Raw genomic sequence first — 21,358 nt, 5'->3', positions numbered from 1 at the left:
GGAAGGGGTAAGGGGTGACTCTTGTGTGTTGAATGAGGCCTTTCTGCCCTTTGATCAGCTCAGCCTTTCAGAATCCTGCGTTCAATCACTTGACTTCGTCTAAAATTTCAATCCTGTCTGATTGGAGCAGTGTTCCTGAATTTTGAAATGTTCCTGAGACTAACACAGCATTTCTCTATAGTTTCTCTTCTATCTTCTCCCATATCCTCTCTGAGCTCATCTTGCCCATGAAACCCACCTTCTGCTCTTGAGCCTATTCCATCTAAACTGCTGACCTAACTTCTGTCAGCCCCCCTGCAATTGCATAGAATTCCCTTTCCTCTGGTGCTGTCCTTCTCACTTTCAAAACCATAGGCATCACTCCATCCCTCAAAAATACCAACCCATTATCTCTCAATCCTTGTAAACTTAATGCCCTTTCCTCTCTTATGTCTTTGTGTTGTTTCCTCATAAATCTCTACCACACTCTGCTACTGCTCCCTGTTTGGATCCCTCCAATCCAGTTTCTGTCCCTACCAAATTACAAATGACTCTGTGACTAGGACGCTGGTACATTATCCATTCTTGGTTTCTCTAATCTTTGACATGGTGGACCATATCAATTCCTCAAATGTGTCTCCTCCGATATGGCTGGACTGCACTTGTTTGGTTCCACTTTTAACTATCTTATTGGAGCCAGAACCTCTGTACCAATGATTTTTGTTCTCAACTCCACACCACCATATTCCCTAAGAATCCATCCTTGGCCCCCATCTTTCTCTCAGCTATATCCTGTCCCATAGTTGACATCATCTGTAGACACATGGCCTACCTTCACTACCTCTTTCAATTTCTCCACTGTTTGTGTTATCGAACTACTTGTTTGACATTTAGTTTTGCATGAGCCACAATTTCTTCCAGTTAAATATTGGGAAGACAAAAACCATTCCCTTTGGCCCCTCTTCACAAATGCTGTACTCTTGCCAACATCTCAGTTCCCCTTTCCCACTTCCTGTGGATGAATTACAATATTCACACCTTGGCATCCTACTTAACCTTAACTGATCTTCTGATTCCATATCACCTCTCTTAGAAAAACAACATACTTTCACTTCCATAACGTTGTCTACCTCCTAACTGCGTCTGTCTCAGCCCATCTACTACTGAAACCCTCATCCATAGCTTTCTTACTTCAAGATTCGACTATTCCATTACTCTCCTGGCCAGCTTCCATTCTCTACCCTCTATAAACTGCACCTCATCCGAAACTGCTGCCTGTATCCAATCGTGCAGCAAGTTCAGCTCATCTATCATCCTGTCCTCATTGGCCTACATTGGCTCCCTTTCCTTTGAAAGCCTGCTTTCAAATTCTTATCTTTGCCTTTAAATATTTCCATGCCTTCACCTCTTCCACCTTCACCACCGTTAAAATCTCCCCAAACATCTCAGTTGCTCTGACTCTGGCCTTAATGACAGCCACTTTTTCAGCTAAGCCCTACACTGTGGAGTTCCTCCTTTCCACCTCTCTGTCATCAAGAAGCTTATTAAAGTCTATCTTTTTGAACAAGCTTTTGGTCATTATTTTTAATATCTACTCCCTTTGGTTTGGTCTCACTTTTTTCCTCATTCATCTGTGAAACATTTTGGATGTTCTTCAACATGCAAGCTATTATAATTGTTCTTGTTCTTCTGTTTGGAGTTATATGAGATAAGGGAAATGTTTTGTGCTTAATTTGTTTTTCCAGATTTCTCAGTGTTGAAGGAGGTGGCTGTAGAGATAGTGGATGCATTGGCGGTTATCGTTCAAAGTTCTATAGACTGAAAAGTAGCAAATGTAATGCCACTATTTAAGAAAGGAGGGAGAGAGAAAACAGGAAACTACAGACCTGTTAGGTTGACGTCAGTAGTAGGGAAAATGTTACAGTCTATTACAGAGGATGTGATAACGAGAAAATATGATTGGGCAGTCAACATGGATTTATGAAAGGGAAATGATGTTTGACAAACCTACTGGATTTTTTGAGAATATTGCTTGTTGCATAGATAAAGGAGAACCAGTGGATGTGGTGTATTTGGATTTTCAGAAGGCTTTTGATAAGGACCCACACTGAAGGTTAGTAAACAAAATTAGAGTACATGGGATTGGGGGTAATATGCTGGTATGGATTGACAATTGGTTAACAGACAGAAAACAGAGTAGGAATAAACAGGTCATTTTCATGGCAGGCAGTTACTCACGGACCACAGTTGTTCACAATCTATATAAATAATTTGGATGTGGGGACCAAATGTAGTATTTCCAAATTTGCTGATGACACATTCCCAGCTAGTTTTGGAAGTTGTGAGGAGGATACAAGGAGGCTTCAAGGGGACCTGGACTGGCTACGTGAATGGGCAAGAACATGGCAGATGGAATATAATGTAAATAAGTGTGAGGTTATCCACTTTGGTAGAAACAACAGAAAGACAGAGTATTTCTTAAATGGTGAGAGGTTGGGAAGTGTTGATTTCCAAAGGGACCTAATGTTCTTGTTCATGAGTCACTAAAAGCTAGCTTGCAGGTGCAGCAAGCAATTAGGAAGGCAAATAATATGTTGGGCTTCATTGCAAGGGGCTTTGAATACAGGAATAAAGATGTCTTGCTGCAATTGTATAGAGCCTTGGTGAGACTGCACCTGGAGTATTGTGTACAGGTTTGGTCTCCTCATCTGAGGAAGGATATACTTGGAATAGCAGGAGTGCAATAGAAGTTCACCAGACTAATCCTTGGGATGGCAGGATTGTCTTATGGGAGATTGAGGAAACTGGGCCAATATTTTCTAGAGTTTCAAAGAATGAGAGGTGATCTCATTGAAACGTACAAAATTCTTACAGGACGTGACAGGGTGGATGTAGATAGGATGTTTCCCCTGGCTGGGGAGTCTAGAACCAGGGGACATAGTCTCAGAATAAGGGGTAGACCATTTAAGACAGAGATGAGGAATTTCTTCATTCAGAGGGTGGTGAATCTTTGGAATTCTCTACCCCAGAGGGCTATGGAAGCTCAATTATTGAGCATGTTCAAGACAGAAATCGATAGATATCTGGATACTAATGACATCAAGCGATTTGCAGAATAATGTCAAGAAGACCAGGTTAAGGGCACTCTACCTGAATGCACGCAGCATTCGCAACAAGGTAGATGATTTAAAGGCACAAATAGAGGTAAATGGGTATGATCTAATTGCCATTATGGAAACGTGGCTATAGGGTGTCCAAGACTGGAAACGGAATATTCAAGGATATTCGACATTTCGGAAGGACAGGAAAAAAGGAAAAGGAGGTGGTGTTTCACTGATAATAAGGGATGGGAACAGTACATTAGTAAAGGAGGATCTCAGATCGGAAGAACAAAATGTGGAATCTGGGTGGAGCTAAGAAACAGCAAGGGGCAGCAAACATTGGTAGGAGTTGTTGATAGGCTACCAAACAGTAATGGTAATGTGGGGCATGATATTAATCAGGAGATTAGAGAAGCATGTAGCATGGGTAATTATGGGTGACTTCAATCTGCACATTGGGATTAGTATAGGATTAGTATAAATGGGTGGTTGATGTTCGGCACAGACTCGGTGGGCCGAAGGGCCTGTTTCAGTGCTGTATCTCTAATCTAATCTAATCTAATTGGGTAAACCTACTGCAAACTAATGTTGTGGAGGACGAGTTTCTGGAGTGTGTTAGGATGGTTTTCTAGAGCAGTATGTTGAGGAACCGACTAGAGAACAGGCTATTTTAGATCTAGAAATATGTATTGAGAAAGGGTTAATTAATAATATTGTTGTAAAAGAACCTTTAGGAATGAGTGCCCATAATATGCTAGAATTTTACATTATGTTTGAAAGTGAGGTAGTTCAATCTGAAGCCAGCAGGTTAAATTTGAACAAAGGAAATTATGAAGTTATGAGGGGCAAATTGGTTGAGGTGGATTGGAAAAATACATTAAAAGGTATGACAGTGCATCGACAATGGATAGTCTTCAAAGAATTCTTACATAGTTTACAGCAACCGTACATTCCTTCAAGGCACAAAACCCCCAAAAGTAAAGGCAGTCAACTGTGGCTAACAAAGGAAGTTAAGGATGGTATAAGATTAAATTAAAAGGCCTATAAAGTTGCCAGAAATAGTCGTAAACTTGAGGATTGGGAGGATTTTGGAATACAGCAAAGGAGGACTAAGAAACTGATAAAGAAAGGGAGAACAGAATATGAATGTAAGCAGCAAAAAACATAAAACTGGGCTGTAAAAGCTTCTATAGGTACGTAAAAAGGAAACGTTTGGCTAAGACAAATGTGGGTCCATTACAGGCAGAGTCAGGAGAATTAATAATAGGGAATATAGAAATGGCAGAGAAGCTAAATGATTACTTTGTGCCTGTGTTCACTGAGGAAGATATAAGAAATCTCCCAGAATTAGAGATCCAAGGGACTAGGGAGAATGAGGAACTGAAAGAAATTAGTATTGGTAAGAAGGTTGTGTTGGAGAGATTAATGGGGCTGAAGGTTGATAAGTCCCCGGGACCTGATATTCTACATCCCAGAGTGTTGAAAGAGGTAGCTATGGAGATATTGGTGCATTGGTGATCATCTTCCAAAATTCTATAGATTCTGGAACGGTTGCTGCAGATTGGAAGGTAGCAAATGTCACCCCACTCTTTAGGAAGGGAGGGAGAGAGAAAACAAGGAACTACAGATCTGTTAGCTATACATCAGTTGTAGGGAAAATACTAGCATCTATTCTAAAGGATGTAATAGATAGACACTTGGAAAATAATGATCTGATTGGGCATAGTCAACATGGATTTATGAATGGGAAATCATGTTTGACGAACCTGTTGGCGTTTTTTGAGGATGTTACTAACAGAATTGATAAAGGGGAGTAGGTGGAATAGTATACTTAGATTTTCAGAGGGCTTTTGATAAATTCCCCCACAGGAGGTTGGTTAGCAAAATTAAAGCACATGGGATAGGAGATAATATGCTAGCATGGATTAAGGATTGGTTAACAGGCAGAAACCGGAGAGTAGGAATAAATGGGTATTTCTCTTGTTGGCAGGCTGTGACTAATGGGGTACGGGAAGGGTCAGTGCTTGGGGCCCAGCTGTTCACAATATATATCCATGATTTGGATGTGGGGACCAAATGTAATATTTCCAAGTTTGCAGATGACACAAAACTAGGGGGGAATGTGTGTTGTGAGGAAGATGTGAAGCGGCTTCAAGAGGACAGACTTAGTGGTGGGCAAGAATGTGGCCGATGGAATATAATGTGGAAAAATGTGAGGTTATCCATTTTGGTAGGAGGAATAGATGTGCAGAGTATTTCTTAAATGGTGAGAGATTAGAAAGTGTAGATGTACAAAGGGACCTGGGCATCCTTGTCAATAAGTCACTGAAAGTTAACATGCAAGTGCAGCAAGCAATTAAGAAGGCTAATGGTATGTTATCCTTTATCCCTAGAGGATTTGAGTACAGGAGTAGTGAAGTCGTGCTTCAATTGTATAGAACCTTGGTTAGACCGCACCTGGAGTACTGTGTGCAGTTTTGGTCCCCTTATCTTTAGGAAGGATATTATTGCCATAGAGGGAGTGCAACGAAGGTTCACCAGACTTGTTCCCGGGATGGCGGGACTGTCCTATGAAGAGAGAATAGAGTTTCAAGAATGAGAGGTGAACTCATTGAAACCTACAAAATACTTAAAGGGATAGACAGGGTAGATGCAGGTAAGATGTTTACCCTGTTAGGGAATCTAGAACCAGGGGACGCAATTTCAAATAAGAGGGAAGCCACTTGGGACAGAGATGAGGAGAAATTTCTTTACTCAGAGGGTTGTGAATCTCTGTACCCCAGAGGGCTGTGGAAGCTTAGTCTTTGAGTATGTTTAAAGTAGAGATTGACAGATTTCTAAATGCCAATGACATAAAGGGATATGGAGATAGTGTGGGAAAAAGGCATTGCAGTCGATGATCTGCCATGATCTTATTGAATGGTGGAGTAGACTCGATGGGCTGAATGGCCTACTCCTGCTCCTATGTTCCTAACACACTGTAGAATTAACCTAGCTTCAAAGCTTTGTTTCTTTCTGGGTCACATTGATACATACCATGGAGTTTCAGGGCCACATATAAAGTTTAAATAAATATTTCCACTAAGTTGCATAGATCTCAAGCTGATTTGTGTACTGATTTGGCAAATATCCAAAACTGAGGCAAAAATACTGAAAAAAAAACTTTCCGAACCTTAAGACCCACAAAATTGAAGTGTGATAAACCAGCAAATAAGGCATATCAACACAAATGAGACTGAGCTAACTGGGATTCAAGGAACTGCTTGCTAGTGCATGGGCATTAAATATGGTCAGAGGTTGGATACTTTTGCCATATCGATTTTTGGTGTGCATAATATAAGCATTAAGCTATGTCTAATTAAAATACACTATGGTGTTAATCATCTGATTGTGAAATGTGGGTAAAGACCCCACAAATTTACAAAGAAAATACATTATGGACTAAAACCTCTTATTTGTAATTGTGGGAGCAATAACATTGCATTAAACTCAATAGCACATGAAGAAAGTCTTAGCAGTTCTTCACAGTAACATTTTAAATTTGGATCATGTTTATAATGAGTCTGAATTTTCATGCCACACTTGTACCATAACACAAATGGTTAAATAAGGGAACTGAAATATTAGTTCTTAGAATCATAATGATTACAGCACAGAAGGAGGCTAATTAGCCTATCATGTCCAAGCCTGCTCTCTGCGAGAGCAAGTCGGCTAGTCCCGCTCCCCTGCTGTAGCCCTGTGGCCCAGATATTTTTTTTCTCTTCAGGTACTTATCCATTTCCCTTTGCAAAAACACAATTGAATCTGCCTCCACCATGCTGTCAAGCAGTGCATTCCACATCCTAACCTGCTTTTAAAAAAAAAAAGTTTTTCGTCATGTCACTGTTGCTTCTTTTGCCAATCACCTTACGTCAGGGTCCTCTAGTTCTCAACCCTTCCGCCAACGGGAACAGTTTCTACCTACCTATCTGTCTAGACCCCTCATGATTTTGAACATCACTCTCCAATCTCCTCTCAACCTCCTCTTCTTTAAAGAGAACAACTCCAGCTTCTCCAATCTATCCACATAACTGAAGTCTCCCATCCCTAGAACCATTCTCATAAATCCTTTTTGCACCCTCACTAAAGCCTTCACATCCTTTCAAAAGTGCAGTGCCCAGAACTGCACACCTAACCTGCTTTTAAAAAAAAAAGTTGAGGTCAAACCAGTGTTTTATAACAATTCATCATACCTTTTTTGCTTGCATACTCTGTCTCTATTTAAAAAGCCCAAGATCCCATATGCCTTTTCAACCACTTTCTCAACCTGCCCTGCCACCTTCAATGATTTGTGCATCTATACTCCCAGGTGTCTCTGTTCCTGTACCGTTTAGATTGTATTGCTTTCCTCATTCTTTCTGGCAAAATGTACCACTCATGAGGGGAGGCAGTGGTGTAGTGGTATTGTCACTAGACTTGTAACCCAGGGATGCAGGGCATTGATCTGGGTATATGGGTTCGAATCCCACCACGGCAGAAGGTGGAATTTGAATTCAATTAATAAATGTGAAATTAAAAGCTAGTCTAATGATGGTCATGAAACCATTCTCAATTGTTGTAGAATCCCATCTGGTTCACTAATGTCCTTTAGGGAAGAAATCTGCAGTCCAGACCCACAGCAATGTGGTTTACTCTTAAAATGCCCTCTGAAATGGCCTAGCAAGCCACTCAATAGTATCCAACTGCTACAAAGTCAATAACCCAGCATTGGCCTAGGCACTGGTAGCGACAATGGCAAACCCAGCCCTGTCAACCCTGCAAATTCCTCCTTACTAACATCTGGGGGTTTGTGCCAAAATTGGGAGAGTTGTCACAGAGAGTAGTCAAGCGACAGCCTGACATAGTCATACTCACTGAAACATACCTTAAAGACAATGATCCAAAGACTGTCCCACCACCAGATAGACGTGGCAGCATAGTGCTATACTGTTGGGAGGGAGTTGCCCTGGGAGTCCTCAGCACTTCTGGACCCCATGAAGTGTCATGGCATCAGGTCAAACATGGGCAAGGAAACCTCCTGCTGACTACCACCTACCATGCCCCCCCACCTCCCGAGCTGATGAATCAGTAATCCTCCATGTTGAATGCCACTTGGAGGAGGCACTCAGGGTGGCAAGGGTGCAGAATGTACTCTGGGTGGGGGGCTTCAATGTCCATCAGCAAGAGTGTCTCGGTAGCACCACTACTGACCTAGAGGACATAGCTGCTAGACTTGGTCTGCATCAGGTGGTGACAGAATCAACAAGAGGGAAAAACGTAATTGACTTTGACCTCACCAATCTGCCTGCCGCAGATGCATCTGTCCATGACAGTACTGGTAGGAGTTACCACTGCACAGTCCTTGTGGAGACAAAGTACCGACTTCACATTGAGGATACCCTCCATCGTGTTGTGTGGCACTACCACCATGCAAAATGGGATAAATTTCGAACAGATCTAGCAATACAAAACTGGGCATTCACTGTGGACCATCAGCAGCAGCAGAATTGCACTCAACCACAATCTGTAACCTCATGGCCCGGCATATCCCCCACTCTGCCATTATCATCAAGCCAGGGGATCAACCCTGGTTTAATGAAGAGTGCAGGAGGGCATGCCAGGAGCAGCACCAGGCATACCTAAAAATGAGGTGTCAACCTGGTGAAGCTACAACACAGGACTACTTGCGTGTCAAACAACGTAAGCAGCATGCAATAGACAGAGCTAAGCGATCCGCAAACAATGGATCAGATCTAAGCTCTGCAGTCCTGCCACATCCAGTCGTGATGATGGTGGACAATTAAACAACTAACTGGAGGAGCAGGCTCCACAAATATCCCCATCCCCAATGATGGGGGAGCCCAGAACATCAGTGCGAAAGATAAGGCTGAAGCATTTGCAACAATCTTCAGCCAGAAGTGCTGAGTTGATGATCCATCTCGGCCTCCTCCAGAAGTCCGTAGCATCACAGATGCTAGACTTCAGCCAATTTGATTCACTCCATCTGATATCAAGAAAGGACTGAAGGCACTTGATACTGCAAAGGCTATGGGCCCTGACAATATTCCGGCAATAGTCCAGAAGACCTGTGCTCCAGAACTTGTCACACCCCTAGCCAAGCTGTTCCAGTACAGCTACAACACTGGCATCTACCTGGCAATGTGGAAAATTGCCCAGGTATGTCCTGCACACAAAAAGCAGGATAAATCCAACCCGGCCAATTACCGCCTCATCGGTCTACTCTCGATCATCAGTAAAGTGATGGAAGGTGTCGTCGACAGTGCTATCAAGCAGCACTTGCTTAGCAATAACTTGCTCAGTGATGCTCAGTTTGGGTTCCGCCAGGGCCACTCAGCTCCTGACCTCATTACAGCCTTGGTTCAAACATGGACAGAAGAGCTGAACTCCAGAGGTGAGGTGAGAGTGACTGCCCTTAACAGCAAGGCAGCATTTGACCAAGTATGGCATTAAGGAGCACTAGCAAAACCAAGGTCAATGGGAATCAGGGGGAAAACCCGCCGCTGGTTGGAGTCATACCTAGCGCAAAGGAAGATGGTTGGTGATTGTTGGAGGTCAATCATCTGAGCTCCAGGACATCAGTGCAGGAGTTCCTCAGGGTAGTGTCCTAGGCCCAACCATCTTCAGTTGCTTCATCAATAGCCTTCCTTCAATCATAAGCTCAGAAACGGGGATCTTTGCTGTTGATTGCCCAATGTTCAGCACCATTCGTAACTCCTTAGATACTGAATCAGTCCGTGTAGAAATGCAGGAAGACCTGGACAACATTCTGGTTTGGGCTGATTAGTGGCAAGTAACATTCGTGCCACACAAGTGCCAGGCAATGACTATCTCCAACAAGAGAGAATCTCCCCTTGACATTCAATGTCATTATGATTGCTGAATCCTGCACTATTAATATTGTGGGGGTTACTATTGACCAGAAACTGAACTGGAGTAGCCATATAAATACCGTGGCTGCAAGAGCAGGTCAGAGACTAGGAATCCTGAGGCAAGTAAGTGACCTTCTGACTCCCCAAAATAAAAGCAAAATACTGCGGATGCTGGAAATCTGAAACAAAAACAAGAAATGCTGGAATCACTCAGCAGGTTTGGCAGCATCTGTGGAAAGAGAAGCAGAGTTAACGTTTCGGGTCAGTGACCCTTCTTCGGAACCCGAAGAAGGGTCACTGACCCGAAACGTTAACTCTGCTTCTCTTTCCACAGATGCTGCCAGACCTGCTGAGTGATTCCAGCATTTCTTGTTTTTGTTTCTGACTCCCCAAAGCCTGTCCACCATCTACAAGGCGGACGTCAGGAGTGTGATGGAATACTCTCCACTTGCCTGGATGGGTGCATCTCCAACAACACTCAGGAAGCTCGATGCCAGCCAAGCCAAAGCAGCCCGCTTGATTGGCACCCCAACCACCAACGTTTGCTCCCTCCACCACGAATGCACAGTGGCAGCAGTGTGTACCATCTACAAGATGCACTGCAGCAACGCACCAAGGCTCCTTAGATAGCACCTTCCAAACTTGTGATCTCTAATTCCATGTGCTAGGCCCTCTTTTCTTCCCAACAACAATTTGAAGTTTAATGTCCATGTGGTGAAATTAATGTGCCTCATTCTTGGCAGGTGGGGGCCTGCATGACACAATATTAATTGTTTCTGATAAAAGGCCACAGACTTGAAACGTTAACTCTGCTTCTCTCTCCTGACCTGCTGCCTGACCTGCTGAATATTTCCAGCACTTTCTGTTTTTATTGTTTCTATTACTTGGATATATTTCATGTCTCCCAATCCACACAAACAGAAGTTAGACCACTTACTTAGAGGCTGCATCTATATATAGATGTGGATACGCTTCACATTCCTTACTGAGATAGATGACTGTTAGTTAACTGTCATGGAAAAGTGTGATGTGTTGAACAGAATAATTTGGGAGAACCACAAAATGTCTGTTCTGGGCATTTCAAAATGCCTTGCAGTTCTCCTTTTGCATTTTTATTGTTGGTGTTCTTTCCTAAGGATCTAAGGCACTTTGATCCATATCAGATACATTGTTTGGTGCTGTCAAATACTACGGCCAGGCACAGCTATGAAAGCAATCTTCAAGATATTTAATGGGAAGGTAGAAGGGGCACCTGTCCCAGTTGCTGGCTGCCAACTTCACCCTGGGAACAGTATTTTGGTCTTTCTCCAGTGACTGAAAATTCCCAATGCTAGCTGAGTGTGCTTTTAGTGCATAAAATGTGTTCAAGCTGTTCTTCATAATTCACAACTCTTAGACATGTATTGGGAGAGCTTCTTCCAACCCATGTGTTTGATCTAATGGGATTTTGATTACCAGTTTTAAGAGGTTCAGTCGATGGTAAAAGTCTTTGATTTATCCAGAGTTCTTTGTTTTCTTTAATTATATTCTCCACCACGTTAAAAAAGCACAGTAGAAAATTTCAAGCATAAATGTCATAATTATGTTAGCAGTGAATGTAAGAAATTGTCTCCTGACTTTTTCTTAATGTTTTGATTTCTATTTCTGTATCAAAGGCAGTGTAAATGTGTTCTGTTCGAGAAATAGATCAAATTGAAACATTTTCTTTCATACAAAAAGTAATTATTTTACGAGATTGTCAAATTCTCCAGAGAAGAAAACTGTAAATGGATCAAATAGGAAAAATCTGAGAGATAGAGAGAGCAAGTTTTTCGGCCGGCACAGACACAATGGGCCAAGTGGCCTCTTCCTGTGCCTTAAACCTTTTATGATTTCTATCATTTCTAAGTGCAGTAATATTTACCCCTTACATAGGGACAGAGTGTGCAGTAAAGGGCATTTACTTCTCCTCTAGTTTGCACTGCTACCTTGAATTTCAGGCTTGTGTCTCTTTTGCTGATTCATTGGACTGCATTTTCCCAGCCCTATGGTAGCAGGTTTGGCAGGTGGGATAATAAAGGGGAGTCGAATCAGGATGGCTCCCTGAGGCATTCCTGCTGCCAAGGAACTTTCCCAAGTGTGGGCTGGGAAGCAGATCGGCTGCTTGCTCCATGGAGGCAGGCAGCCAGTTTGCATAGTGAAGGCCCCAACTAGGGGTAATTTTGGGGCCTCGGTGCCATTTTGTCAGCTGCAAAGCCGACCCCCACCCCCACCACATTTAGAGGCCGCCAGCTTAATGCAGGCAGCCTTCCTGGGGCAGAACGGGAGGCTCCACGCCCCAATGATGGGGCCACTGGCATGAAAGGCCGCACCCGTAGCTCAACGATCCACCCGGAGATATTTCCCCTCTGCTTAGAGGGGCCTACTGCCTTCACCCATCTGAATTTTTCCACTTACCTGAATGCCTCTGAGGGCGCCGCCATGTTGAGATGTCCTCGCGGTCCCCAACCTGCCTCACAACACCCATCTCTTCTAATGGGGTTGTTGAGGCTCCAGACTTGCCGGCTGAGAGCCCGTCCTGCCATCCTTAATTGGACTGCAAGCTCAGAGGCAGCCAATTAGGAGGCCACCTCCAGGAAGACTGTTGAGCCGGTCTCACTGCAGGCAAGCGCGGGCTCGGGACCCCCATGTTTTTCCCAATGTCAGGGTCCCGAAGCCTGTGGGAAAATCCAGTCCATTGCTGAAGGATTTTCTGGAGTCCTGCTTATAAGTTTTTTTTAATTTTTAATTTTACTATTGTTAACCTGTCACTTTTTGCTTTAGGATTTTCTGTCAAATGATTTTCTGTTAATGTTTCAAAAATCATCTGTATCACATGAGAACTAAATAAGTGTATGTGAAACTGTGGTTTTAACAGTGCTCATTAAAAATCAAAACATGTTCTCTGGTAAATTTTTCACTGTAGAATGTAAGTTGAAATCATGCCAACCTTGCAAATTGTGAACATTGGAGTTTCTTCCTGGGACCATAACTGCACTTGTTATTTCATGAATATATTTCCTTTAGGTCTGAAGCGAGGAATAAAAGTTGCATTCAAATTTGTTTTAGTGGAATGGATTATCCTTGGCTTTTAGCTACACCACACAACTGCTTTAACGGAGGGTTTTGACGTAAGTTGGCATAAAACAATGGATCAAAAACGTATATATTCATCTGACTTAATCAGCCCTCTCAATGAATTCAAAAAGTTGTAAATTTGGCCAAATTCAAATGCTCCATACTCCTTAATTTGTGAACCATTCAGAACAGTACTTCCTGTGTTTTAAGCATATGTTCCAAAGTTCAACTAGATAGATGTTCTTAGCTATGTTCTTTACTGTAGATCAACCCCTTTATGATTTTATATCATTTTGCTATTGCTAAGCATCTAAATACTGCCATTCAGATTTGATATCAAGGGGGTAATTTTAATCCAAAAACGGGTGGGTTTCGGCAAGTAAGAAGATAAAATTTTAAAAAATTTCAAACCTGACTCCAAACTGCTTCAAACCCACCGACTTGCGGTTGAAACTGGCATGGGACAAGGGGTGACCAATTGGTTCTCAGGAGGCGGGTCAGTTGGTTTAAAAAAAAAATCCCTTTTAAGGAGGCTGCCTGCCTCCATTTTAGCAAACATTTCACTTTTAATTCCATGTCCCCGAGTTTCTCTACCCTCGGGAAACCTGGCTGATAAAAGGAGGCGAGGAGGGCCAGATCCATAATGTTAGTGTCTTTATAGCACTGCTTGTAGGTCAGGAGAAACAGTAGTGTTATAACCAGGCCCAACAAGCTACCCTATAATCTCCCCTCTGTGATTTCTCCCACCTCCCTAATAGGGACAGTGATCTCTCCCTCCCTGCTCATCTGTATTTGCTTTCCCGCCCCACAGGTAGTCAGCTTGTCAACCAGGCTAGCTGTCGAGTGGGAAACATGGGGGGAAAAATGTTGAAAAGTGTCATTTGGGAAACCTGCACTTCTGGGTTTCCCATCCATAACTCCTCACCACACCTGCCTGCTCACCCCTCTCCGACCTCCCCCACCCCCACACCTAACCATAAAGTCATTGGTGTCTGTACAAGTCCCTTGGAATGAAGGGGTGAATAATAAATGATTAAAATTAGCATTGGAAAACAATTTATTACTTTTAATTAAGTAAACAAGGCATGTGCCATATTTAAGGCTGGATTTTGGGTTTCAAATTTCAATACCTGAATTCTGAATCTTGGAAGTTGAACCTAATCCTGAAATCCAAATTTACATGAATTTTCCGACACTATCTATTCTCCAGCCCATATGAAATTATCCGGTTTGCAATCAAAATATAAATGGTTACTGAAAATATTGTGAATTAAGAATTCTTGTTTACAGTTCAATTTGTGATATTCAATGCAGCAAAAATAATTCAGTACTCATCTTTGCAAATCCTTGAGAGCCACTGTTGTTTAATTTTAGATTTTCAGTTTGGTTGAGTCTAAAGTTGATGATGATACTTTTCCTTATGATTTCCATTCCTTCAATGGCAATCTTTCAGTTTTAAAAAATCTTGCAAGTTTTTTTCCATTCTGTTTCTCCTGAAGCCATGGCTGCTTTCTGGTATTTGCTTCCATAAATGGCAGGTGCTGTCTGATTATCTCACCCAAGTAGCCTTTTTGCAGCCTTCTCTACAGCAAACTTCTTGCCACACCTCACGCAAACCTTAACTCATATAGAGCTCTGTAGTTAATATTCTATATTATCCACAAGCTCATGCATGTCCAGAACCACTGCTGACCTTCACCAGCTTCCTGTACCCCTAGAATTCTTTGCCCTCATTTCACATCCCTCAATGCATCACCCCTCAACCTCCCGCAGTCTTCTCCAGCATTACATCCCTCCTTGTATCCTCCTGATTTCCCACTGTGTGTGTTTCTTCTATCTCCCACTTTGTTCCACCCATGATGGTATTGATGCCATATTCCTGCTATCTAAAATTCTCATCCTAAAATGTAATGCTTTTCTATTACTCCTCACATCTTCAAAACCTCGCACTCTGACCAGATACCTGCCCTAGCTTTCTGTCACTCCTTGGCAGTGGCAGTGTTCCCGTGTAAAATGCCTTGCTACATGAAAGCTGCTGCATAAATGTGATATAAATTTACTATCATTATCAACTTGATTGGATAAATGCCTTGTTTAGAAGATTCTCAGTGGTTATTCTTTATAACAGTGAACTTTATAGCAGTGAACTAGCAAAGTTAAACCTAAATTGGGTAAATTAATTTGATACCCCTCCCCCATCCTCATCATAACTTAATTGGAAGTCAAACACTTAAGAACTTCAACTACAGTGGTCACCTCTTTTGATTACATTAGCGAATGTGGGAATGTGTGGTGTAATATTGTTTCTTTTGAGAACTAAATGCTCTTCACAGTTTAAATGTTGCCACAAATGGTTTCTATTAATATAAATTACAAGAATGCTTTTAATTCTCGACGATGTTGCCTGGGGCTGGTTGCATAAGCGGAGGGAAGGCGATTTGGTTGGGAAACCTGGACGCCTGAGTTTCCCCACATGCAGTGAAGTTTTAACTCCATGGCATGTCTTTTTTAAGCAGAATTCCTGCCCGGAAGCCAGCCTGATTGACAGGCTTGGCTCCCTGTCATATGGGCAACACTCTGGAAGAGGCCATAGGAGCAGGTAGCGAGCCTGCTGTTGTGTTAATGGGAACATGGCGGGGTGGTGGCTGAATACCAGGATGGTCTGATCCATGATCCTGGGGGTGGGGGGTGGGGTGCGGTGGTGGTGGAGGGGGTGCTCTGATAGCAGAGAAGGTGGTAAACTTGGGGGACTGGGGGGAAGCACTCCTGCTGTTTCTGGCCCACAAGCAGTGGCCAATTAACTGCCACTTAAGGGCCTCTGCCTGCCATTGTTGGTAGATTACCAGCGGCAGGCGGGCAGCTTAGGCCCCCAGGAGACTGCTCAGTAAAACCTGGCAGCCTCCTTGCGGGCTGCGGCAGGGTGGGGTGGGGGCCCTCCTGATAGGGCCCCATGGAAGGCCTTCCCCACGACACAAGCTGCCCCCACTGCACTTCCTTCGCACCCTTCTCCACCACCGCCCCCCCCACCCCCAGCCTTGCCGGTTGTCTCCAGCAAGTTCCAAAACCCCACTTACCTTTTTTTGGCGCCGGCGCCCACAATCCTCCTGAAGCTGGGAGCAGTCCCAACAGTGGCCTTTGCTTTTGGTGGCGCTGCTGGGACTGAGGACCTGCCGGCCCCCTGATTGGCTGACAGTTCCTGGAGGCAGGACTTCCTATAGAAGATATAGCTTCAAGCCAAGCCTCGAAGTTGTTCTTTGTTTCATAATGTAAGTCTAAGTGCTCGAACTTTATGTTGACTGGTTTTTGCAGATTTCCATTCATTTCAATTTGGTGGCCTAGATTTTCTGATTTGGATGTAAGCCTAATCAGAATGAAGGCCATACATGAAGAGCAACCACCTGATTTGTGCGCTGACACGTCAAATCAGTGAGCAGTTTGTATTAGAAACTCATCTGTTTCTAGATGGGAAATTGTGTTGGTGCTGCAGGAATTAAAGGCCCACAGCAGCTTATTTTTATAGTGATCTGTATAATGGTTTGTAAGACAGCACCATTGTTGTTGGAGGACGGGGTTGGGTGGGGGTGGGGGGGGGGGGAGCGGTGGGGCTACTCTCAGGCATAACATTGCAGGACCCTCCAGATAAGCTGTCTAACAAGAATGTCAGGAAGCAGCAACCAGCATCCATGCCATGAGCAACATACTGTGCCCCTGGAGGTAATATGGGAAGAAGTTTAATATCTTATCAAGTTAGATATGATAGAATCTATTATACCTTTCATTAATTAAGTATACCAAGAGCCTACAATATAGTTGTTTTCCCTTTCATCGGTCTTTCAGTGTTGGTCATGAACACCCGTTATATACAAGTTCCATTTTGTGCTGTTAGACTTCCCCTGGAAAAGTTTCTCACTCACATCCTTGTGCGTTCAAGTGAAAGCAGTCATTCCATCTAATGTAGCTACATAACTCGTGTTAATGTAATCATCCCCACTCTGGGCTGTATATTCATACTTGAGTATCAAATGATGGTGCTTACAGCAAGACTCACCTGCCAGAAGTTCTTGTGCACAGAACAGACAGCCATTTCACATAATCCTGCCACTTACGTAGTCGCTAGATGAATTGCAAGAATAAATTTAAAGAGCACAAAAATCTCACACTGTGACTGTGGAAGAAAACACATAACTCACATAATCAAGTACTGATGATTGTAAATGAATAGGATATTTAGAAATTGGAACAATTTTGAATTCATGGAAGTAGCATTGTTTTATGGAGGGAATAGAATTAAATAGATAAAGCCATGTATCATCATTGTTGGCAGAAAAAGGTTGTGCCATTGATTATCTGAGAAAGCAGCAATTTTAAAAAATGCAACAGAAGAGATTCAGAAATGGTCTGAAAATACGAACAATCATTTAGTAGGACTCTTGAAATCCAGTTGTATTGAACTCTTCTAGCAACCAAGATGCCCACTTGTTCCAGACATGAAAGTGAATTACTGCTATCTGGGTAGGATCATTGGTAAATAGCATGCATGTCTAAATGATGCCCTAAGGATTTTAGTTTTAATATGTTGCCTTCTTCAGCTTCTTGTGTCTTTTGAACCAGAGCTAGAAATGAACCCTAGAAATGGGTAGAGATCCAGTGTTATGGATTTCTAGCTCTTTTTATGATCGATGACATGTGCGATTGGGAAATTTAGATCACGGTATTCAAAGTTCCTCCTAAAATTTAGAGGAATATTAGTTCCTTCTAGTAAATTTATTGCCGATAAATGCTTTAAAAAGGGTGCAGCACAGATTTGCTAGAATGCTGCCTGCCATGAAGAAATACAGATCTGAAGACTTGGAGTTTTTTTTTGTTACAGCAATACAGATTGAAGCGGGAATGATTTGAAGTGTTTAACTTTATGAAAGAATGGGGCAAGCTAGATCGGAGCAGACTATTTCCAGTGACTGCACACATTGTTGCTGGTGCTGCAGCATTTTGCCTGCAACATTTGAATTTTCATGTCAATTTTTTTGTATTCTATCCTCATGGAGGTCCATATACAAAGGACGAACAATTATTCCAGTTTCAGTCATCTGTTTGCTAGAGTCGATGTAGTCTTACGTTATGCCAAATGTCTGCTAAATACCATCTTGTTTCTGAAGTAGTTGATTGTGGGTTCAAGTCCCACTGCAGTGGGTACTAATGGACTGCCACCTTGCCAGAGTTGATGGTCTTCAGATGAGATGTTAAATTGAGGCCCCATATGCCTATTCAGATGAGCATAAGAAAATTCCAGGGCACGATTGGAAGAGAAATAGATTTCTTACTGTGTACTACTGCTCGACATTCCTCCCTCAACTAACACCATTAAAAAAAAAACTGATCATTCATTCATTTGCTGTTTGTAGAGGTCAGCTTTCTACATCGAAGGGAGAATAGAATAGTAGGATCAGAGATTATAAAAACGAGTATAAAATATAGTGGAAAACTGACAATGAAAGCCCTCTTAAAAATAAGGTACTGAAATGCATTAAGCAGACATGGGATTTTGTCTGATGTGGACCCTTGAAGGAAGGGCAAGAGAGTTTTGTTGTTGAATTTTAGATGGGATCAAAGTCATAGGATGGGGAACAGTGAAGAAATCAGACCTCAGAGTGGCATTTTAGAGAGGTACTTCTTATACAGGAAACAGGATTACACTGAGCCTTGCAATATATATTGAAATGAACATGTGAAAAAATACAAATTTGATTTAAAGAATTCAGGTTAAAAGTCCAAAATCTAACATTGCAGAAGTTAACAATTGACCAAATCTAGTTTTCTGTGGCATGGACAGGCTGCAATGTAATACCACAACATAGAGAGAAATAGTGGATGCATTGGTGGTTATCTTCCAAAATTCTATAGACTCTGGAGCAGTTCCTACTGATTGGAGAGTGGCAAATGTAACCCCACTATTTAAAAAAGGAGGGAGAGAAAAAACAGGGAATTACAGACCAGTTAAGCCTTACATCAGTAGTGGGGAAAATGCTAGAGTCTGTTATAAAGGATGTGATAGCAGAACACCTGGAAAGCATAAACAGGATTGGACAAAGTCAGCATGGGTTTATGAAAGGGAAATCATGCTTAACAAATCTACTATGGTTTTTTGAGGATGTAACTAGTAGAATAGATAAGGGACAACCAGTGGATGTGGTGTATTTGGATTTTCAGAAGGCATTTGATAAGGTCCCACATAAGAGGTTAGTGTGCAAAATTAAAGCATATGGGATTGGGGGTAATATACTGGCATGGATTGAGAATTGGTTGACAGACAGGAAACAGAGAGTTGGAATAAACGGGTCTTTTTCCAGGTGGCAGGCATTGGCTAGTGGGGTACCGCAGGGATCAGTGCTTGGGCCCCAGCTATTCACAATATATATTGGGTGAGGGAACTAAATGTAACATTTCCAAGTTTGCAGGTGACACAAAGCTGGGGGAGGGGGGCGGGGGGGATATGAGCTGTGAGGAGGATGCAAGGAGGCTCCAGTGTGATTTGGACAAGTTGGGTGAGTGGGCAAATGCATGGCAGCTGCAGTATAACATGGGTAAATGTGAGGTTATCCACTTTGTTTGTAAAAACAGAAAGGCAGGTTATTATCTGAATGGTGATAGATTGGGAAAGGGGAGGTGCATCGAGACCTGGGTGTTCTTGCACACCAGTCGCTGAAAGCGAGCATTCAGGTGCAGCAAGCCGTAGGAAGGCGAATGGTATGTTGGCCTTCATTGCAAGAGGATTTGAGTACAGGAGCAAGGATGTCTTACTGCAGTTATACAGGGCCTTGGTGAGACCACATCTGGAGTATTGTGTGCAGTTTTGGTCTCCTTATCTGAGGAAGGATATTCTTGCCATGGAGGGAATGCAAAGAAGATTTACTAGGCTGATTCCTGGGATGGCAGGATTGACGTATGAGGAGAGATTGGGTTGACTAGGCCTATATTCACTAGAGTTTAGCAGAATAAGAGGTGATCTCATAGAAATCTAAAAAATTCTAACAGGACTAGACAGGCTAGATGCAGGGAGGATGTTCCTGATGGCTGGGGAGTCCAGAACCAGGGGTTACAATCTCAGGGTATGTGGTATGCCATTTAGAACCAAGATGAGGAGAAATTTCTTCACTCAGAGGGCGGTGAACCTGTGGAATTATCTACAGCAGAGTGCAGTGGAGGCCAAGTCTTTTAATCTATTCAAGATGGAGATAGATATATTTCTTAATGCCAAAGGGATCAAGGGATATGGGGAGAAAGTGGGAACAGGGTACTGAATTAGACGATCAGCCCTGATCTTTTTTGAATGGTGGAGCAGGCCTGAAGGGCTGAATGGCCTACTCCTGCTCCTATTTTCTATGTTTCAAAGTGGAGCTCTGTTTTGCCCATCTTCCTATTCATTCTAATCTGTATCTAGTTATGGTGTTGAATAATGAAGAGTAGGGGCTTATTCCCATGTTGACGGTTGAATTTGTGTATAACTTCGAATGCCTCTTATGTAGGATGTATGTTATTACTACAGTATTACAAGTTACCATAGTTAGACAGTAATTTGCACATCGCTGCAAAATATTTCTACAAGGCTGAATACCATCTGTTCCTGCAAGATTTCTTTTCCTGTCATGTTAGCTTGGTCTATTTCATAAGAGTTTATGATGCAATGGTTCATGCATATTATTATATGGATCTGAGTGTCGGAACATGAGAAAAGTTGATGAGCAAAATATACTAACAGCAGACATGAGTCGGTTGCAAGGAATAGTAGGAGTATGCAAAGAATCAAGAATGATATAAGAACATGCCTCGGAGAAGAACAGTGCTTATACAGAAGATCCAAGAAAGATGAGAGTGATGGTTTAGGCGTGCTTCAAGAATAGAAGCAGCTGGAATATCTTTCACTGCCTTGCGTACAGGGGCATGAGAAATCAAAAATTGAGGAAGAGCAAGAATGTGCTAGATAGACAGTGTCAAGAGTCGCTGAAGCAACCATGCTAGTTCAGAACCGACAGCAATGGATTGAATTCATTTGGCCCTATTGTTGCTGCTGAGCTAACAGTCAGGAATATATTAGTGTTAGGTCAGTTTTGTAGAACTCTTGGCTGTGAGTCAGATGATCAAGAAGCCCTGCTCCAGAACTTGGTGCACATTTTCTAGGCTCCCAATTCAATGCAGTACTGAGAGAATGCTGTCCTTTTCAGGTGGACAATACATTAATCAAAGAAAAGAGAGATCTCCTAATATCTTGGCCAACAT

At 42.6% G+C, this 21,358-nt stretch overlaps 1 protein-coding gene across 2 annotated transcripts in view; it reads left to right on the top strand.

Annotated features, from left to right (window-relative positions):
• LOC137352470 (low density lipoprotein receptor adapter protein 1-B-like) overlaps positions 1-21,358 on the top strand; it is a 154,011-nt gene that overhangs the window by 46,563 nt on the left and 86,090 nt on the right. The gene's annotated exons all lie outside the window — the stretch shown is intronic.

The sequence above is a fragment of the Heterodontus francisci genome, chromosome 3 (assembly GCF_036365525.1).
Source record: "Heterodontus francisci isolate sHetFra1 chromosome 3, sHetFra1.hap1, whole genome shotgun sequence".
Classification (NCBI taxonomy): domain Eukaryota; kingdom Metazoa; phylum Chordata; class Chondrichthyes; order Heterodontiformes; family Heterodontidae; genus Heterodontus; species Heterodontus francisci.
Note: the sequence above shows the minus strand (reverse complement) of the source record. Positions and strands in the feature narration are given on the sequence as shown.